Source organism: Lissotriton vulgaris, chromosome 2_1 (assembly GCF_964263255.1).
Source record: "Lissotriton vulgaris chromosome 2_1, aLisVul1.2, whole genome shotgun sequence".
NCBI classification, from domain to species: domain Eukaryota; kingdom Metazoa; phylum Chordata; class Amphibia; order Caudata; family Salamandridae; genus Lissotriton; species Lissotriton vulgaris.
Genome location: NC_141687.1, coordinates 994,560,442 through 994,573,551, shown reverse-complemented (window position 1 = coordinate 994,573,551; position 13,110 = coordinate 994,560,442).

Genomic DNA, 13,110 nt, shown 5'->3' with positions numbered 1-13,110 from the left:
CTCAGCCGTGAAGATTCTACAAAAGTCTTGGGGGCCCTCGACTCCTGCAGGCTTCCGGTGGGGAGCGGCTGCCATTATTGCTCGTGGAATGACCAAGACGGAGCCACGAGATGGTGGTGCTCTCATGCTGACGCCAGCTTCAGTCTGAATCATCCAGAAACAAGGTGGGGCTTTCATCGTTTGGGAAAAAAAAATGTTCTAAACCAATGAAAAGTGTTATTTTTAGGTCATATGACCAAGCCTTCCATCTTTAGGAAACCAAAAGTAAAATGAACCAATGAAAAGTTTTATAAACAAGTCACATGACCTGTTATGCGGCATAGGGCTACAAAAAGCGTAGAAAATCCGTTGGCATGTGAGGCGGCGTCAGTAGCGGACCGATGTGCGAATAGGCCGAAGGCAGCACAACGCGCCGAGATCCGGATGGCACCGAGTTAGTGTCCAGCAAGTTGCTGCACTGGTGTGGCTATCCTACAATGCTGCGCCGAAAGTCGGCGTGGGGCGCCCCATTGGCCTGTGAGGTCGCGTCAGTCAGTGGGGGCTGTGCGTCTCCCCCAAGATGGAGGCTCCTCGGCTGCAGTGGAGCGCCCCTTAGCGTTTCACTCGCCGTCCAACTGAGTTGCGTCCGCACTTGCGGCTACAGTAGGCCGAAGGCAGCACAACGCGCCGAGATCCGGATGGCACCGAGGTGGTGTCCAGCAAGTTGCCGCACTGGTGTGGCCATCCTACAATGCTGCGCCGAAAGACGGCGTGTCCAGCTGAGTTGCGGTCACTCTTGCGGTACAGTGACTCGAACGCGCAGAGATCCGGATGGCACCGAGGTGGTGTCCAGCAAATTGCCGCACTGGTGTGTCCATCCTACAATGCTGCGCCGAAAGACGGCGTGTCCAGCTGAGTTTCTCCCGCTCTTGCGGTACAGTGACTCGAACGCGCCGAGATCCGGATGGCACCGAGGTGGTGTCCAGCAAGTTGCCGCACTGGTGTGGCCATCCTACAATGCTGCGCCGAAAGTCGGCGTGGGGTGCCCCGTTGGCTTATGAGGTGATGTCAGTAGTGGACCGATGTGTGAATAGGTCGGAACCAGCACAGGGCGCCAAGATCCGAATGGCAAGTCCTGGATGTTGAGTGCCATAGTTGAGAGTTCTGAGCAGTGCTTGTAAGACTGTCTGAAGCTTATTTGCACCTGCTGCAGCTTCACTATTGCCCTGGTGTGGCCAAAGATCGCACATGACATAGGCGGCCGGCTCCCGAGGTCCGGCGGAACTTTTTTCCTTTTCCTTTTTGCTTCTTGTCCCACAATCCGTTTCAACTGAAGACACGACCAGGTCCCTGAATGTGTGCAGGGGGACGTTATTGATTGAATCAAAATGGCGGCTTCACACAAAGCTGACTCAAGCGTTGCTGTTGATGCTATACAGACAAAAATTGTTTTTCAGTTTGTACATTCTTCAGGATTTTTTTTTCCATCCAAGGCTGATTGAGAGTTTGTAGAAAAATGGCTTCAGATTTTCCACATACTACTCTTCAACATTCTTCCTAAATGTAACAATGTGAGACTCACTAGGAGAACGGCTGTTTATCTTTCCTTTCAAAATGCTGCCAACAATATTTTCTGAATGGAAGACACCATCTTGTAGCATAAAGGGCCGAAATGGGTTCTGGTCTGGCCGATGGTTGGTGGAGACATTTTGACTATATCTTGGACCTGCCCGGCCTCGCCCAAAATGGCGCCGGTATAAATGGGACTCGTAACTCCTTGTTGTGTACTGGTTGAACAACTTTGATATCACGAGATATGAATGCAGTTTTGATGCTCATGGCGGGCGGGGACGAGAATTGATTGAATATTTTGACATCCCTATTGATATTAAGTTCTGATGTGTTATTGATTACTGTAGTATTGAAAGTTCGAATTAACGTCACCCATGGTACTTGCCCGCAAATGTATATCTAGATGATTTTTTTGTAAGTGGCCCTGTCGTAATTTAATTACAAAATGTACGTCCACCGATTCCGCAACTGTTAGACACCTTAGTTCTTGCAACCTAATGGCCCGCTCGTTACGTTCCTCTATAATGTAAATGTCTCCTCATCATATACGATTTCAGTTTGCTCCGTGGCCGGCCCACGTGGTTATAGGCCCGTATTTGTATACTGACATTTTCACAATAAAGGTTTTTAAAACAAAACATGGTAGTAGTATTTACATTGGTAAAGTTTTTACTTTTAGTCACTGTTTTCGAATCAGTAAAAGGCAAGTGAAATAAAGCAGTCCAATTACATGACGGATAAAAGGTATAATACGTAGGAACACAGTAAAGATAAATGGTCAAGGGCAGTTGTGTTTTCCACTCCTGCAACATAAAGTGATCGATAAGAATCTGATATTCAGGCGTATCGGCGACTAAGACAGCAGGCCGAGTCTCTTTTACTCAACGGCTCCGTCATGGAACGAAGAAACGCCCTTTTTCTCGAAAAAGGAATATATTTTACTTGCAGGACAGTTGTAAATTTTCCGGGAAAGTACATTAGCCTGGAATATTATAACATATATGTTTAAAAAAAAATTAGAAATCAATAAAAAGCGTATTTTTTAGGTCATATGACCAAGCTTTTCATTATTAAAATAACAAAAGTAAAATGAACCAATAAAAAGTTTTATTAACAAGTCGCATGACCTGTTATGCTTACGTTACGCGCTGCGCGCCGCGCCCCGGATCACTTCCGGGTGCGCTAACGCGGCGTGTCATATAACGCATTACGCGACAACGTAGGTCAAGAATATAGTCAAAATGTCTCCACCAACCAGCGTTCGGAACACAACCCCTTTCAGCAGTCCAAAAAGTTCTGTTAAATGACAACAGAGGGGACAGGCAAAAAGAACCATCAGTCAAAGAGGGGAGGGCAAGTTCTTCTCTACCGGGTCATGTTGGGGCTATACCGGAACTGATCGAATTGGTAGTCTACAGTGTTTCTGGATGTTTCAGACTAAAGCTGGCGTCAGCATGAGAGCACTACCATCTCGCAGGTCCGTCGTGGCCATTCCACGAGCAAACATGGCAGCCGCTCCCCACCAGAAGCCTGCGGGAGTCGGGGGCCCCCAAGACTTTTGTAGAATCTTCACGGCTGAGGGGACGCTTTCGAGAATGGGACCCAAGCCCTATCAGGGAAGCGTCCGAGTTCCAAGGTGTCCCAGGGCCATTTTAGTGGACCACGCCCAAATCTGAAGAGCCGGCCGCCATTTTGAGAGTCCTGTGGCAGTCGCTTATCGTTGCATCGCAAGAGCGGGAGCAACTCAACTACATGGTGAGCGAGACGCTGTAGTCGCAAGAGCGGGCGGTAAACAGCTGAATGGCGGAAGAGGCACAGTGTAGCAAAAGCGGGCGGAATGGCAACTAAAACGGTAAAGGGGCGCCCCACTACAGCGTGTCTTCAGGTCAAACGGATTGTGGGACAAGGTCCAGAATAGAAGAGTCATCAAAAGGCAAAAAGTTCCGCCGGACCCCGGGAGCCGGCCGCCTATGTCGGGGCGATCTCAGGCTAAACCGGTGCTATAAGACTTGGGGAGGGGGTCGGAGCCAAGCGTCTTCTCCGAGTCCGTGCCATCACACCGCCCCTCGGGGGCCTCCGTCAAGCGGTTTAGGGAGGTACCATATCACATTGTTTTCAAATGCAGTCAGGTCCACAAACGACCCTCACTTACTTTGAGAATAGTGAAGCTGCAGTAGGTGGAAATAAGCTTCAGACAGTGTTACAAGCGCTGCTCAGAACTCTGAACTATGGCACCCAACATCCAGAACTTATGCCATTTGAGAATGGCAGTGACATCGAAGCAACTCAGGGACCAAAACCATTAACGTACTTTCACGTATGAAAATCTTACTTGGGGAGGGGGCAGGAGCGAACCGCCCCCTTCCAGTCCGCGCCACCACACCGTATGTTGAAAATCTGAAGCCATCGTTCTACAAACTCAACCAACCTTGGATGGAAAAATCTAGAAAAATGTACAAACTGAAAACCAGTTTTGGTCTGCATAGCATCAGTAGCAACGCTTGCTATCAGAGTGCATGAGTTTCATGCTCGATCGATTGAGCTAGCCGGATCGGGCAATAAAAAGTATAAAATAGTTATGTAAATAGTTATTTAATAAAATGTTTTACCCTGTTTCTTTGCTGGTGTGTTGTATATATTTTTAATATTTGCATAGGGTTTGTCGTTATTTTGGGCGGGGTGGGTGACGGAGCCGAGCTGTCTTGCAGCCCTCATGGTGTGGAGCTCAGTTCATCTCACTATTTTCGTATTTCTCATGAAGGGTTGTTCCTAATATTTCTATTTTAGCGAGGTCAAAATGAGATCCAATTAGTGGCCTACTGATTTTGCTCGATTAATTTTATTTTTTTACACGATTTTTCACTATCTGCAAAGACTAAACAGAGTATTGCGACATTGTGCTTGTTTGTAAATAGAGAATGAACCAAAGAGAATCAATTGTAAAACAGTAAATGCTTGGATAACAATCAATCAAATGGAGAGACAAGCAGGCACGACGGATTACAACGGGGGTAAAGGCCTGCATTAACTACTCTTCACTATCTGCAAAGAGAGAGTACTACTAAGAGAAAAGAGGGGGGGGCAGCGTTCAAAGCACATCAGCGTGCATAAACACGTACTTGACATTTGACAGCTTTTGATATTTGCTATTAAACAAACCATTGAAATTCACAGAAAAAACCATAGGTTTTAGGCCATATATAGTTAGGAATTTGTATTTACAAAACCTTGAAAATTCACTGAAAAAACCATTGGTTATAGACCATATATAGTTAGGGATTAGCCTTTTCAAAACCTTATTTTACTCACACAAAACCATTGAAATTTCATATATAGTTAGTTGCACTAACTATATATCGCGCACCCGCAATCCACTGCTGATGATGTCACAAATTATATCATTCATGACATGGTTAGTGACATCACTGATGACATCACTGATGACATCTCAAATGACATCACTGATGACATCTCAAATGACATCACTGATAAAATCACTGATAACATCTCATTTGACATGACTGATCACATCACTGATGATATCATTCATGTGATAATACCATGAACCTCTTCAGACTCTAATATAACCTTAGATACAATCAGTGTAAACAGACAGTCACAGACTGTCACTCATCCATGGAGTTACTCACACACCTAGTCAGTTATGCAAAAAATCAATCACACCTCCATTTTCTCAATTATACAGTTATACACACCTTACTTATTCAAACATATACTAACACATATTTACTCTCTTATACAATCCCTGATACATGTTCACAATGATCCATACAGCCACTCACACATTCACTGGCTCTTATGCACAGTTATTTATATATGTCAACTCTCACATGTACTGTGTTTTACATATGTACTTACTTTGACATGTAGAACTGAGATATCCATTCACTCACTAATACACTCATGCACAGTCAACCGCACATACAGCTGTTTCCACATGCACTTTTGAACCCATACATATAGTGAATCAACTACTCACACATCTATGTACAGAGTCACACACCTTCCAGCCACCCATACACACACACTCAGTTTCCCATACAAATACGTGGACAACCAATGAATAACCCATACAGTTACTCATATAGCTACTGATCAACATATGCAGCAGTTTGTAGAACAACAGATATAATGATGCACAAATTAAAACAGTTTAGTCACTAACCCATGCACTCAGTGAGACACATTTAATCACTCACTCATACAGTCAGTCATGCACCTACTAAATCCTTCATCCAGACACTTATACATCCACTCATTCTTCAATATGTAAGACATTTTAACTTTACAGAAACATACAGTCACTGGATGTTGTCATCAGTGATGTCATCAGTGATGTCATTTGAGATGTCATCAGTGATGTCATCAGTAATGTCACTAACCATGTCATGAATGATGTAATATGTGACATCATCAGCAGTGGATTGCGGGTGCGCGATATATAGTTAGTGCAACTAACTATATATGAAATTTCAATGGTTTTGTGTGAGTAAAATAAGGTTTTGAAAAGGCTAATCCCTAACTATATATGGTCTATAACCAATGGTTTTTTCAGTGAATATATATATATATGAGAAAATCAGTCCAGGTTCCGTGATGGTATCGGAGCCAGAGGTCAGGACCTCAAACACCTCGCGCCCAGCAATCCAATATAGCCTCAAGAAAAAATACATCCAACAATGGAGAACAGGGAAGACGTTTAATGTAGGGATGACGCGTTCTACCAGATATCTCGGGGCACTCAATGGCGGGTGCTATGTCGCGCTGGTAGACGCGTGATATATTGCAGCTCGTTAGTCTCCCTTACAACTCAGAAAGAAGACTTTAAGCACTCCGGGTATGGCAGAAGATTTTATTCACAGCCTACGGCAAAGATGACAGACGCGTTTCAGACAAAAGTCCTTCCTTAGTGTCAATCACACGCTGTTTGCGGCATATTTTTGTGCACGCCCCTATGGAAACTGAGAGCGGACTTATTTACAAAAATGCATGATGTTAAACGTTTGATGTTAAACGTAGGTTGAACCTGGCAGCCATATTGTACATTTTTCTTGAAAGTAAAACATTAATGGCAAATCATATATGAGAACATTTGGAATTTCTATGTACATGATTCTTAACCTTAATCAAGGCTATTTACCACCGCCAGAGAACTACACTATAGAGCCGTGTATTGGCATTAAACTGGATAAATCAACCAAAGTAAGTATTCCTATTACATCCAACAAATGACTTCCTGCACCGTAGAAAACCAGAGACAAAATACAAGAAACAATCTAGCCGTGTATCGGCACAGCTCCGGTAACCCATAAAAATATGAGTTCCGGAGAATAACCTACTCAGAAATACATACCATCGTACTTACAATAGAATTTTGAGCAATATATACAAAATTACATTTCACATGAAAAATTCATATAAGACAGAGCACAGGTTCTCATGTTCCATGTTCATAGCGTTACTGTCACTGCAATGATGTATGTGTATATATCCTATAGTAGCAAGCAAAAAAATGGAAAAACTAGTCCAAAACATAACAGGAACTAGAAGAAGAGAAAGTATACGAAACATGAATGAAAAGGGCCTTGATTAAACAGAAACATTTTCTATTGCATGAGAGGACATTTCATAATTTACAAAAGACCCACCGGGACAACCTATCGTTTCTTCAAGGGGAAGTCTAACAGAGAATTTATCTATATACATTGATTCTTTTCTCTCAACTTTTGTCACTGATTTAAAATCCTATGTTAAAGACACTAAGGACTTCATTGGACAAATTGATCAAATCACTTGGGATCCCTCTTATGTGCTGATAACTCTGGACATAGCCAGCCTCTATACCAGTATCCAACATGACCAAGGTATAGAGGCTACTAAATACTTTCTGGACAAAAGATCAGCAAAATATGTGGCTCATGGGAAATTCCTAATTGAATGTTTGAATTTCTGTTTAAGAAATAACATCTTTCTTTTCCAGAATGATCTATTCAGGCAAACCAGCAGCACAGCAATGGGAACCTGCTTTGCCCCCAGCTACGCAAATATTTTCGTAGGCTGGTGGGAGGAGCAGGTTGCCCTAGCTGGTGAAAACCAGCGATGGGCCAATCATGTCATCGCATGGCGTCGATATATCGACGACATCTTCCTTGTGTGGAGGGGCTCCACCACACAAGCTGAGGAATTCATTGAGGCTCTCAACCAAAATGATCTTAACCTGAGGTTTACATCAGACATAAGTACAAAGGAGGTACATTACCTTGATCTAAGGGTTTTCGTACATAAAGGCAGACTGGAGACAAGTCTCTATAGAAAGTCGACAGCCGGCAACAGCATATTACATGCTGCAAGTAGCCACCCCCCTAGTCTGATCCGTAGTATCCCGTATGGGGAGCTACTCAAATTGCGACAGAATTGTTCTTTGGATTCTGATTTCGTCAGAGCAGCTAATGGAAAGGGGTGACCACTCGGTCCCCCCGAACGTATGGTTGGGTGCCCCGATCCTCCCGGGAAACCATTTTAGGCGGGGGGCGTGTCTCGGCTGGTATGCCCGAGGCGGCGTAGCCGGGGCGTGCCTTTTCCCGCCCAAGAGGGGTTGTCCTAGACACCTACACCGATGACCACGCCCAGTAGGCGTACCGGAGGAGGGTACACGCCCTCCCGAAGAAGAATAAATAGAGCGGGAATCCAAAGAAGCGTCCTCTTGTTCCTGTGCTCTGAAGGCTGCACCCACTCGTTGCTCGTGAGCCCTCGACGGAACAAGCGGCAATTTTGAGAACTTTTAATTCTTGTGTTTCTCTTTCAGTGATTTAAGGCGAAGAATCCAGGACCGTGTTGATCGACTTGGAGCGGATAATCGAAACCATGTCTGGCAAGAAGGCAGGAAAGGGTTCCGAGACAGACAAGGTGCTACGCATGTTGGTGAACCGAATAGCGGGCATGGAACGAAAAGTCGGACAAGTCCCAGCGCTTGGTCGAGATTTGGCGATCGTCAAAAAGAAACTGGCTGCAATGAACAAGCCTGGTAGCCCTAAGAAGGTAATAGGCCCGGCCTTGCCGGGAATCGTCCCCGAGGGTAGAGGGAAACGGGTCAAGAGGAGGGCGGTTGCAGGGGAGGTTCCGGTCCCTGAGGTGCCCCCGGTCACACCAGCTAATGACCCGGTACCGATCCCAGACGCGGGTCAACCGATCCCGGTTGTGATTACACCCGCTAACGATGAGGATATGCCTCCTGAACTGGCCTACCAGTTGGCCGCATGGCTCAATAAGAAGGCAGGGGGTGCTACGGCGCCCGGAGACACGGCCGAAGAGGCCAAGTTACTAATCCAGCAGTTGCGGCAGTCGCGAGATGCCGCGAAGGCGAATCTTCCTCTTGTTTCCCCACAGGTGATACCGGAAGGACCGGCAGCTGGTCGCGAGAAAACGGCGGGAACAACGACCGAACCGGGTAAGCTCGCTTTGCCGCTGGCGGGGGAGGGCTCATTACCCTCAAGGCGGAAGAGGGTGGTACAACATATCCCGATTGCCACGAAAGAATTGATATGGGCAGACAAGTATGTCAATATGTTTTCGTTATTAACTGACCATCGAGAGATGGAATATGCTAAAACACAGAAAGATTTGTGGCACCCGAGCGTCTGGCGCGCCAAGATGGCGGAGTTTCGGGTGGAGGAGACGATAACGAATTGGGCGAAGGCCTTTGCAATGTTTACTGCGATTATTGGTGAACGGAAGCCCGAGGTATTAACTGAACTGTCTTGTTATCAAGCTCGTATAATGGATTTTTATGAAATGTATGAGGGGGACGAATGGAAATGTTACGACATGAAATTCCGTAAAGCGAAAGAGTATGATTCCTCTCTGACATGGGACTGCCACGACTCAATTTCTTGGCATAAGCAGCTCCTGCCTGGGACGGCAGGGACATCCTCGCCAGGCGGGAGTGGGTCGGGGGTTTCCCGCCAAAAGCCCGCGGTGCCCTTTCGGGCAGGCGCCGGTGGTGATCACCAGCCGAAGACCGGTGGGAATGGTGGAAAGCGGGGGGTCTGTTGGGGCTTCAATCGAGGCAACTGTAACAGACCGCAAGGAACATGTAGGTTCAAGCATGTGTGTGCGGGCTGTGGGAATTCCTCACACCCGGAGAGTTCATGTAGATCCAAAAATAACGGGGGGGGGAGGAAAGGGAGGCTCCAAGCAGGAGTGAGGCTGATCGTTGTGCCCAATTGCCTACACCCGTTGATCTCATGGCTATGACTCCTTGGTTGAACAAATACCCTGATCATGTCTCCGCTGGGGTGTTGAGGAAGGGATTCTTATACGGCTTCCACATCTCGGCGGGGGATTTTCGAGGGGAACCTTTTTGTAAAAACCAGCTATCAGCGCAGCAGAATCCAAGTGTGGTAGAGAGAAAACTTGCAAAAGAAGTGAGTCTAGGGCGAGTGGCAGGGCCTTTTCAGCGCCCGCCAGTGGCGGATTTCATCTGTTCCCCATTAGGGGTGGTCCCGAAGAAGGAACTGGGGGAGTTTAGGCTGATCCATAACCTGTCTGCTCCAAGGGGTTTCTCGGTGAATGATGCTATTGACCCAGAAGTTTGTTCGGTGCGGTACGCGTCATTCGATGATGCCGTCACCATGTTAAATCGCCTGGGCCCGGGGCGCTGATGGCAAAATCAGATATCGAATCAGCATTCCGGTTGCTCCCGGTACACCCACAGGATCAGCGTTTGCTAGGTTTTGCTTTCCAAGGGAGTTATTACATGGATAAATGCATGCCGATGGGTTGCTCAATTTCTTGTGCCTATTTTGAAAAATTCTGCTGTTTTTTAGAGTGGGCATTCACCGAGGCCACAGGGCATAGGTATGTTATGCATTATCTAGATGACTTTCTGTTCTTGGGAGCAGCCGGCGACAGGAAATGTGCGCAGGCGCTACAGGACTTTTGCATCCTCATGAGGGAGTTTGGAGTCCCATTGGCACCAGGTAAGACGGTTGGACCATCTACTTCACTGGAGTTTCTGGGAATTGAGCTCGATTCGGTGGAGGGGTGTTTCCGTTTGCCGGTGGGAAAGGTAGCTAAATTTAGGGCTTCCCTGGAACTTTGCCTTGGTAAGGAGAAAGTGACCCTGCACCAGTTACAGCAAACAGTGGGTCAGCTTAACTTTGCCTTGAGAGTTATACCAATGGCCCGCCCCTTCTCACGCTCTATTGCACAAGCTATGGTTGGTCTTAAAGAAGGACACCACCGTACGAGACTGTCTGCAGAGGTTCGCCAGGATATGCGCATTTGGTTGGCATTTCTGGCAGACTTCAACGGTCGAGTAGTGTGGAGCAAGCCGCCAGCGTCTTCAGAAGAGCTGGGTTTATGGACTGACTCGGCGGGGAGCGTGGGATTTGGCGCCATTTTTGGTAACCGATGGTCGGCGCAAACATGGCCGGCGTGGTGGCACTCCAGCGGTCTCACAAGTAACATTGGGTTCCTGGAGCTGTTCCCTATTTTTGTTGCTCTGATGGCATGGCCAGACGATTTCAGAGACCGCTCTGTGGTATTTTGGTCTGATAATATGACTGTTGTCGAATGTATTAACCAACAGGCAGCACGCTGCAAATGGATCTTGAGATTGTTGAAAGAAATTGTGCTGCTTTGCAAGAGACTGAATGTACAGTTCAGGGCGAAACATGTGCCGGGTGTACTGAATCATGCGGCTGATGCACTCTCTTGTTTGCATATGCAGGCGTTCAGGGGTTATCTACCTACAGCGGACCTAGCGGCGGCACCATTCCCCGAAGCACTCTGGCTAATCGGTGCCCCGGATTACAAGACCTCGTGGCAGCAAGCTTAGCCCCCAGGACGAGGAAGGCATACAAAGGAGCGTTTCGTTCCTATTGTGCATTTTTGGGTCCGTCAGGAAATCAGAACTGGGGTCAGGAGGAATCCTTCCTAGGGTTCCTGGTAGCGCTGCACAGAGAAGGCCGATCAGCGGCAACGGCCAATAGGCACAGGGCGGCCATTTCATTCATGGCGCAGGTGCATGGCATCAAAGACCCAACGGGTTCCTTTTTGGCGAAAAAAGCCCTTCGCGGCTGGCAGCGCCTCGAGGGTCGCAAGCAAGATGAGAGGCGCCCGATTGGTTTAGAAAGGTTGTCCCTACTCATGGCGAAACTAGTTGAGACATGCTCCTCCCAAATCGAAGCAGTTCTGCTCCGGGCAGCTTTCGCATTAGCGTTCCATGGGGCTATGCGGGTGAGCGAACTGGTCGCAAGGAATAAGAAAGATGTGGAGGGAGGCTTGTGCAGGGATCACATCCTAATTAGGGGTGATTCGATGGTAGTCACGATAGCTAGGTCCAAGACTGACCAGGGAGCTACGGGAAACAGTGTTGTTGTGCAGCGCGTGCGAGGGTCCCCCACATGCCCGATAATGTGTATAGAGGAATACTTGGCACTGAGGGCGGATACATGGGGGGGAGTTTGCTGAGGCACAACGATGGCACCCCACTGACGAGGTTTCTTTTTCTTTTTTTTTTTTTTTTCTTTTTTTAGGTTTTTTTTTTTGTGTGTTCCTCATCTCCACCATGGTACTAATCTGTCAAGATATTCGGACAGGGTAATCTGGCTCATAGTATGACTGACACGCTGCCTCAGCCAAAGGCTGGAAGGGGCCATGTTCGATGTGCAATTCCGTCTGCACCCCTCAGCAATGTCATTTGAACTATTCCACCTTAAGACCCCATTATGTTTGCGTTGGACAGATATTTACCAATAGCCAGTTACCACCATTGCTTTTGCCACCTGATCGCTAAATAAAGAGCGAAGATGTGTTAGCAGAAGAAGTGTATCATGGCTTCGTAATCATTGGAACTGGGGAAAAAAAAAAACCCAGCTCAAACTCATAGGACTAATACCTGCCAAAATGCTCTTTTATTTGTTATTCCAGACCTGGACATGTCCATCTTTGATGTTTGCAACATTGAGGAGCACCAGTCGTAGAAAGTCGGAGGAGAAGCCTCTTTCCACCGCTTGCATATTTCTCGTCGGGCCAACAACATGGAATAGAACAATAGGTTATTATTAGGGCTGCGTTTCTGCTCCATAACTCCGAATATTACCAACCGAAGATCTATTACAACGGTGGAGCCTGTAAGAGATGTTAATTTGTTACCTATTGATTGCCAATATGATGTTAACTGTGGGCATTCATAGAACATGTGTGTGTCTGAAACCCCCACTAGGCCACATCGAGCACACACAACCGGCTCCGCTCTTGTAAATTTAGACAATCTTTGTGGGGAATAATATGCCCTATGCATAGTGAAAAGATGATTTCTACAAAGCCAAGCCGGTTTCACTAAGTCCCAGAGAACATTGCAAGATGTTATCCATAGTTCATGTAAATTAACAGATGGCAACAGGGAACCCCAAAGTTGATCCGGGAGATTGAATTCACCGTCTATTTCCTCCAAGATTAAATTATAGAAGAAAGAAACCTCCTTTGGTCCTGATGTCTTATCTAACAGAGAAGATTCCAAATAACTGCTGCCAC